The sequence below is a fragment of the Apaloderma vittatum genome, unplaced genomic scaffold (genome assembly GCF_000703405.1).
Source record: "Apaloderma vittatum isolate BGI_N311 unplaced genomic scaffold, ASM70340v1 scaffold11716, whole genome shotgun sequence".
NCBI lineage: Eukaryota > Metazoa > Chordata > Aves > Trogoniformes > Trogonidae > Apaloderma > Apaloderma vittatum.
Window position 1 is genome coordinate 33,325 of NW_009723477.1, and position 9,531 is coordinate 42,855.

Here is a 9,531-nt window from a genome sequence, read left to right on the forward strand (position 1 = left end):
GAATCCTTGTCCGCTGCAGTTCCGTCCTAAATTTCCTTACTGAGCATCCTGGTGAGATGAGTCTTCATTTCTGGTCTGATGATAGAAACAGATGATCTTTTAATAGTTCCAGTGGTGGGAATGCTGTTCCCTTGCCTTCCGATCAGGAGTTTAGAAACCGACAGGTAATTAGCAGGAGCAGCTGTTCATATGAATAGGCCCATGTCCAGGTTTCCCCTCTTCAACTGTTATGCTCTGTGGAAACAGGCAAAAATGATATATCGGTGCAAGGGCAACTTCATTTCATATTCTTTTTTTCTCTCCCCCATCATTTAAAGTAGTCCTAATTCTGATGATATTGCTCAGTGGCCTTACTCTTTAAAGCCAGAATCTGCAAAAGAATGAGACCTTTGACATTTATGTTAATGGACACAGAATTTGCCCTTTTGTTGTACAATATGGCACATAAATACTTTTTGATCTCTTACCTGAAATCTAGAATTATAACATTTTTGGTTTGCAATGACGTTTTAGTCTGAAAAAAAATGCAGCTAAATGGATTAAAACAAGCTGTTGCATAGACAGCTCCAAAATGAAAATGAAAGAAAATCTTTAAGAATGTTGTTTTGTTTTGTTTTTTTTTGTTTGGTTTGGTTGTATGTTTGTTTGTTTGTTTTTGGCGAGTGGTCTGATTTGGTGTCTTCTATATAAGCATTTTTTGAGTTGGGTGAGAAAAGAAAGAAATACACTAGAGGATTCAGTGTAAATTAAGATGTTCTTTCCAAATCATGAAGGGGAACTGTTAATATTCACAGACACTTCTAGGGGTCAGTTCAACCCACCTAGGATCAGAATTGCCATCTGGCTATGCCAATCTCTGATCATTCAGTGTATATTGAACTTATGGACTAGGCTCCTAATACTAAGATGCCATTTCCAATTCTACATTAATATTCTATTCAGATGCAGAAGATTGTACTTCCATTAGAATCATCTAATTCAGCAGGTGTTTTTCTTTTTTTTTTTTTAAATGTGTACTCTTGCCATGTCAAAATGAGTTCTTCTGGTGATGTAATAATTCAGATTATAAAGTTATGCATCAATAAGGGCTACAGGCTCCAGTGAAAGTCAGGACTGTACAAAGTTTAGCAACTCACAGACATGCAGAGATGTCCTTTGCCTTTGGGATCTTTCCAGTCACAAGGAGAAAAGGGATGGCAGAGAAGTGAGGTAAAGGAAGGCTTGTTCACAAGTAGCCGTCAGGATATCTGTGAAGAGAACTGGTGATTCAGTCTTGTGTCTTTGCCTGCTGGTCTCTGATTCACTCCAGCTGAGGTGTCAGGTTAGGAGCTAATCTCCTTCAGTTCACTCTGTAGTCAGTGAAATCTCTTGAAGCGTTTCCAAAGGACGGATTACTTAAGAGCCTGAAGTTAATGAAATAAATTGAACAGTTGGTGCCTCTTTAAGTTACTGTCAGTTTTGTGCGTTGAAATCTTCAACATGTATTTAATGTACTCACGTGACAAATCCTAAGCAACGGTGATGATGACTTTAGTTTGTCCAATACCAGGTAGTCAAGATAAGTGTGTTAGTAATATGGGTTGTGTTTTGGGTTAGATATGCTATTTCTCTAGCTGGGCAAAGTGGAAACCCTACTCAGTGTTGCTAATTGGATCCTTCTGCATTTTCTAAATTGAGGGACAAATGCTGGAGCTGAGAAAGAGACTGGAGCACCTCTTTTCCCTATTCACCCTGCAGCACTTCTGCAGCTGTACACCGTTGTTTTTCCAAGTAATTTCCAGGAACCCAGACAAATGAGATTATGTGAGCACTACAGTGGCCTCTCTGAAGAGAGAGTGTGATTAAATGTGTTGATTAGAAATTTGCTGCTCACCTCTGACAGCAGTTGCATGGACCAAAAAAAAGAAAGGCATAGGTGAAAAAATGCTACCTTATAAGAAGAATTATAAGTAAATTTCTGTCAATTGCTAACAAGAATGTAGAGTAACTAACAAGTAAAACAGTGAGTTAATACACTGTCTAAATAAGATATCTGACATATAAAAAACTCTAAGTGTATATATTTATATGTTGTATGTCTATCCTGTGTCTGGACATTGTGGTAGCCAGTGCTTACTGTGCTGCTGACTACAGATGCTTAGGTACACCAACCATCCTACCCCTGAGCAAATTTTTGACTTTCATCTGTTCTGCCCCACCTATCAATATGGTTGTTCTGGCAAAATGTAAAACAGCTTAGTTTTCCTTTAAAGAAAAATGTCTTTTTAAAACTAAAGTGCGTATTTAAGGTTTCATACTGATGCAGGATCATGGTTTAGGTGTGACACAGAAATGAGACAAAGAGCTAAAGGTCCCTGAAGCATCTACACAATACAAGAATTAGATGCCCAATGCAGAGGGTTACTCTCTTTGCAGCGTACAAAGGGTGGTGGAGTAAGACAGCTGGCTTGTGTGTTTAAAGCTGCACCTTTGCTGCTACAATATACAGTGCTTTGTGTGATTTCCAGAACTCACAAAATCTAGAAACAGAGAGGTACTTTCAAAGGTCTCATTGGCAAGATTTGAAGCTATTTGTACTGTTTCAATGCTGTGATCTGTTGTGCTTTTGGCTCTGTAAGCATTCAGTAAGAGATAACGTCTGCTCTGAAGCATTTTCTTTTTTTTTTTTTTAATAGAGACAAAATCTACAGCAGCATGAGAAGGGAAATGTTTTATACATAATGTGCTATTCTGAAATTGTCTCACTGTTTTTCCTTTCTGCTTATCTTCTGGTTTTGTACCTTGGACTCAAATTGTAAACTGTTCAAGGATTGTGTATTTGCATAGCGGAGTTTGAGAATGAGCCAGAGGGTTGGACAAGTTAAAATGTGATGAACAATACATTTCCTCACATTATTTACAGAAAACTTATGATAAAGCCAAGATTTTGAACCATAGATTTGCATGTCCCAATGATTTAAGGATAGAGTTGGAAATTTTTATTAAATCTTTAGCTTAATAAGAAGTGTGTGGGGTCAAATTCAATGGTTATTTTGAATAAAAACAAGATGTAAATTGTGATAAAAGACTGCACTTTGAAGGTATCTGAATGATTGCTTTCTCCCCTTTTTTAAAGTTAAGTTTATAATTTTCTTTCAGAAATGTCTTTTTTTTTTCTTTTGAAAAAAGAGATTAAAATTAAAAGACAACCTGAAAATAAGTCAATATGTTAGATTTCTGGCTGAATCAAAATGAATAATTTTGTTTCAATAGAAGGGTCTAAAATTATCTTTTTACTTTGTCTTCTTTATTTGATTTTATTTTTTATTGTCAGCTGCTACTCTCTTCACACCACCTGGGAGACCTCAGCCTGCTACTAAGGTGTCCCTCTTGCAGAATATCATATTTTTTTGGCACTAGATGGCCTCCGTCTCAATAAAAAGTTTGCTGTTCAACTACCTGTGAATAACAGTCTCCTCTAGATCAGCAGCTCAGACCATGAGCTTTAGAATGAGACAAAATGAAGTTCAGTCCCTTGGGCTGCTGAATAATTAAATCAACAGGAGATGTCACAAAAAGTGACAAAACACAACTTTTTAGGCAAATGTCATTTTTGTTACACTGCACAGGAAAATAGTCTTTTAGTTGAAGAGTTTTACTGCGAGAGAACAGGTAGAGACAGATTTTATTTCTCTATGTGCTGCATCAGAAATGTGGGGTTTTTTGATTCTGATTTGGTGTGACACACCTATAGGCTTAGTCCATCCCTGTGTCCCAACGGAAACCGGGAATTAAGCTGCCCTCCACAAGCTAAACCCCGTTTGGCAGGGCAGATCTGTACATCAGGCTCTGAACTCACTGTGTATGGCCAGAGGCTCTTCTGTCTTGAAAGGAGCTGAGTGTCCATCTTAGGTGTACAGAGTCCTTTTCATCATAGGCAGGACTTAGACCTCCTTGCTTTAGTGATACCTTGACGTTTCCTGATGCTCTGTGTCTATGCTCCTGATGATATTTCTTAGTGTTTCACAATCAAGGGCAAGTATAGCCATATTTATCTTGGTTGCAACCAAGACTCAAGAGCTTCAAAGGTGTTTATAAAGCATGCCAGACCTAGAAGATCAGTGTGTACCATAACAAAAGATGTGGACAAATATACAACAGATAGTATAGGAGACAGAAGGATTGAGTATCATGGTTCAGGAGCTGGCAATGAGTATGGTTTAACCAACCAAGCAGTATAACCAGATCTTTTCTTTTCATCCAGTTTTCTTGGTCATAGCTTTAATCTATTTACTCTCTCTGCTGTGGATTTTTTTTAATCGTGACTAAAATCAGAGCCAATATTATTAGAAGTAACTAGGTCAAGAAACTACATCTTTGAAATCACGAGAATACATTTTGATTCTTTCTTAAGCCTGAATTTCTGAGAACACAAGTTTTAGACTTTCATATTGTAGATCTGATTTTCATTCTTGATTTTTTCAAACTTTTGAACTGAGTGGCCAAGTTGCTCTCTCTCTCTCTTTTTTTTTTTTAAATTTTTTTTTTGGTCTGGAATAAGCCCTCTCACAGTTATTTAGATACTAAAAAATTAATAAAAACAGGATTGTGGATAGAGAAGGGAAAGCCTAATTCCCTCTGAGTAAAGGGCCTCAGTTGAGATTAAAAGTATTCTTTCGATACCAGAGAACCCAACCTCAGAGGAAGACTGGAAAAATTAATGTTCATTAGTTCTGCACCTACTTTAGGAATTTCTAGTAACCTACTCCTTCAGAGAGCTAATGTTATTTAAATAATTTTTTTAAAAGAATGCCAACGAGAGAGATGAGTAAAAGAACTGCATACTGATTATAGACAGAATCTCACATTTTTCATGTGGATGTCCAGTTTGGCCTAGCAAACATCACAAAGCAGTTTTAAACTTTATGCAAGCATTTTTACCAGGGCAGGTCACTTCACCCTTCCTCAAAACTCTCTGGGGCTCTTTGAGATGAAGAGCAGGGACAAGCATTTTACTACTACAGAAGAATACTTCTAGATCTTCATGCTCTCCTGCTTTTTAAACAAATTGGGGCTCTGTCGCTGGCTTGAGAGTTTCCCACAGGAGCTGACTCTGCAGTGGAGTGTGGCAGCTGTGAAACCAGCAGCTAGTAACTGCGCAGAGGTGTAGGAAAGGGGCCGAGGAGCTCACCCAAAGCTGTGGGTTAGAGAACTTGTGGAGACATGATGCACCTGGCCATAGAGGTCAACTTTGTGTGTATAAATACAGATCTGTTGGAGCAAGTCCAGAGGAAGGCTACAAAGATGATTAGGGGCTGGAGCACTTTCCCTGTGAGGACAGTCTGAGAGAGTTGGGATTGTTCAGCCTGAAGAAGAGAAGGTTCCATTACTTAAAGGGGGCTACAGGAAAGATGGGCAGGGATTCTTTATTGGGGAGTATAGTGATAAGATGTGGTGTAAGTTTCCATCTGAAAGAGGGTACTTTTAAACTACATGTTAGGAAGAAATTCTTTATCATGAGGGTGGTGAGACAATGGAACAGGCTCCCCAGAGAAGTAGTGGAAGCCCCATCCCTGGAAGTGTTCCAGGGCAGGCTGGATGGTACTTTGACACACTTGATCTGGTGGATGGTGCCCCTACCCATGGCAGAGTGTTGGAACTAGGTGATCTTTAAGATCTCTTTCATCTCAAACAGTTCGGTGATTGTGTGACATAATAGGAATGCAGTTCAGTGAGATACCATGCACCCAGGCTGTCCCTCTTAAGCAATTCCCATCAAAAAAAAAGAAAAAATAGCTTTTCTGTAGGAATTACTTGGCCTTCTTGCATCCCAAAGCTGAGAGCAGATCTGATCCAACCTGAGTACAAGATACCTTTCACTGCTTCTGCAGCAGAGCTGCCAGGATATAGCTGCCTTCAGCTGAGCCAACCACCCAATTCACTGGTAAATTGGAGTATGGATCACATTCTTTTTCAAGCTAATGATGATAGAGGGTAGTACAATCCATGGGTTGCCACTGCAGCAGCTCCAGGCAAGCACAGCCTCTGCTATCAAACAAGAGGGAGGAGGGAAGTTTCCAAAGCTCACCTAGTCTTTGCCTATCACAAGTGATCAGTCTCCTCCAGTGGCTTCATATGTAATATCAGAGCCAGGTACTGCTGACTTGGTAAACCTGATGTAACACAGATCATCTTTCATTTAGTTACTTGGGATTCTCACTGGTGTAGCAAAAGGTGGGAAACTGTCTCTCATTAGTCTGGAAGCCTCCTTGTCCCTCAGCTCTCTGTCCAAGTACCGTAGCATCCGCCTGCCCAGACAGGTGAAAGATGGTGTGGGATTTTGTGACAGATTGAGAGAGAGGGTACATTGCAAATTTAAGTCCCTCTTGTGCTCTTGTTGAAGCAGATGGGAGTTTTACCCTTAACTTCAGAATACAGGCTCTGGTTGATAGAAATCAGCTTTTTAAACAAAAAGGGGTTCTTACAACTTGCAAAGTATTTGTCTGATTTCTGGGACTGAAAGTCACCTTTTCAAGTATTTTTCTAAGTAGCATTTTCACTTCCAAATGAAAGTTACTGAAAGGTAAGAAATCCCCAATAAACATAAAAATTTATTTACTAAGGTGTTAATGTGAAGCATAAAATGAATATTTAATGTATGAAAGCTCTCACTTAATATGTGCAATTGATTCTTTTTTTATTATTCTTGTCATACTGATCATTACTTATTTCACATTGAAATGTGTTTCTGATGATTAGTTCTAAACAGACACTTTTTCTGCGATTAGCATCATTGGACATCTCATTACAGGCAATCAAAGATTTTGATCTTAAATACTTTTTGATCCTTAATTTGATGTCTTATTGAGTGTTATTGGCAATGTCATAGATGCAGGAGACAAATTCTGCATTGTATGACACCAGGGAGAACTTGGATTAAATAACTGAGTACAAAGAATATTTACCACTCAGAAAAAAAACCAGCTATCTTAGAGGAAAAGTGTCTCTAACTAAAGGTTCTTCTGTAATGTGCAATTTAGGATTGACATGCTATCTAATCTATAACAGTGGATTACACCACCTTCCTTACTGCTGCATTCAAATATTGAACCTAGTTTGAAGTATTGATTCAGCTGCCTTCAGTCACTAGAAATATGACAGTTAATACCAGCTATCTGGTTAGTAATATCTCCATAAAGTGATACATTTAAAAAATACACACTTAAAAATAGTACTTTAATTTTTGCTTGCTGCTTAAAAAGACCATTATAGTTGTCATTAAATGAAAATAAAGTGCTCTAGTTCTGAAGGACAATGTTTATAATTTTTTCCACTGCAGTAGATCAGGTCAGATGTAGAATCCTTGTGCAGCTGATACTCCTGTTATACCAAATGTTGTGGACATCTTCATTTTATTTTGATTTTTGAGCAATTTTGCTCAAGGAAGCCTTGCATAATTGGACCTATATTCCATTACTGTACTAGTTCATACCTGGGCTTTCACATCTGATGGGTTGATCTGTTTAAAAGCTCCTGCGTCAAAGCAAAGGAGAGAAATAGAGCCTTTAGGAATTATTCACACAATGACAATGATATTTCAAGGCAAAAGAAAAATCGTATCTTTAATTTTTACATTGCGAGGCAGAGACCAAAATGAGCTTCCTACCAACAGACATGCTGCCTGCTCATGTCTTGTTTCTGCTGTAGACCTTCTGGCACCATGTCTTGCTTCAAGCATTGTTCCGTCCCATCTCACAAAAGATAACCCAGAGGATATTCCATCACAAAAGGGACATGTCCTGGGAGTGACACTATGCTAATAGCAAATAAATAACAAAATCAAACCCAAACTTGTTACTGGGTAGGTCACCCAGTCAACCCTTTTAAGATGCCTTCTTGATGCTGAGGGAGAAGAAAATGAATCAACAGGCAGGAGAGAGACCTTGCTGCTGCTGAATGACTCATCCTGGGAGTGAATTGTCTTCATTAGCATAATGTCACCCATTTGTTTTCCTCTGTGGAGGGAAAGGACTCCAGTTTCCTCTCTTCTTCACATGACCTTCTTCAAAATTATTGTAGAAAACCTTTTGGAGATCCAGCATCAGCTCCGTTGCTTGACTACTTTTTCTTTCCTTTTTTTTTTTTTTTTAAGGTGACAATAAATGTGATTTGAAAGCAAAAGCTTCGCAGACTGCTTGCTCTTTTCTATTTAGCTTCCTGTATCAGGGGTATGTTATGACATTCTAATCAGGTTCCCACATCACACCCATTGCTGCTGAATCCAACTGATTTTTATTTATTGTTTTTTCTCTTCTCTCTTGTGCCCTCCTTCATAAGAAGGACGTAGGGGCTATCTGGGAAATGAAATGACTCACTCGGCAAGAAATTCATTTGTATAGTACAGGAAGGGCAAAAGAGATTTGCTCAGTTCCTTGCAGAACGTGAGGGCAAACCTTCTTGGTGGTTTTCCACTGTCTCCTATATGTTTCTAGCCTGAAAAACAAATAATCTCAGAAATTGCCCTTTCTAACTTGGTTTGGGTGTTTTCCCTCACACCTGTTTCTAGGAGGCTACTTCCTAGAGAGGGAGTAGAAGGAGAGGGAGGAAGGCAAGAGGGAGAAGATAGAAAAGTAACATGTACCCTTCTGCAGAACCTAGTGAGGTTATGCAATCTATGTTTCTTATGATAAAGAGGAATCAACTGTTCTTTTCTCACTAAATTATTTGAATGAAAAATTTTGTTGAATGTCGTGGAGCTAAATTCTGGCGTGATTTTCTAATCCTGACATGTGAGATTAAAATTGGTAGTTCTAAATCTTAGAAATTTATATGTCAAGAATGAAGCTTTTAGCTGTATTGATCAAACTATAACTTTTATATGAGAAATAGTTGATATTTAATTTATCTAGCAGCGTATATCAGATTAACAACTTAGGGTTTGCAATACTTACAAAAAAAAGTGAGAGGGGAGACTTGGGGAGAAATAACTCAGTGAGATAAGCCATAATTAGCTTTCTTTTCTGATACAGTTCCTTTCCTGAATGAGAACTCGGTACAGTCCCAATATGTATTTAAATTGCATTAACAATCCTAAGAGCTCCAAAATATTTGGAACATGGGTGATGCCTAATATAGTAAAGTAAACCTAGTATAGTAAAGTAAATCATAAATAACAATAATTAAAAACTAGTATGAATTTTTATGGGTCGGGTTGTTTATAGGTTTATAACTGTGACACTCGGTTGGAACACACATTAAGGAATGCCTAACTAACAGTCAAGGAAAGCAGTCTGTTAGAAGATTCTTTTCTTTGCAAACTCCGTGTATTAAGAATGTACTAACATGGGAGACTGTTCACGGAACCCGAGGTTAAGAAAAAAAAAGTTTTGTCAAAATAAAAATGTATTTAATTTGTGTTTCATAGAATCATAGAATGGCCTAGGCTGAAGGGACCTTAGAGATCATTTAATTCAACCTCATTGTCATTGGCAGGGATGCCTCTCAACTAGATCAGGCTACTCAAGGCTCTGTCCAACATGGCCTTGAACACTT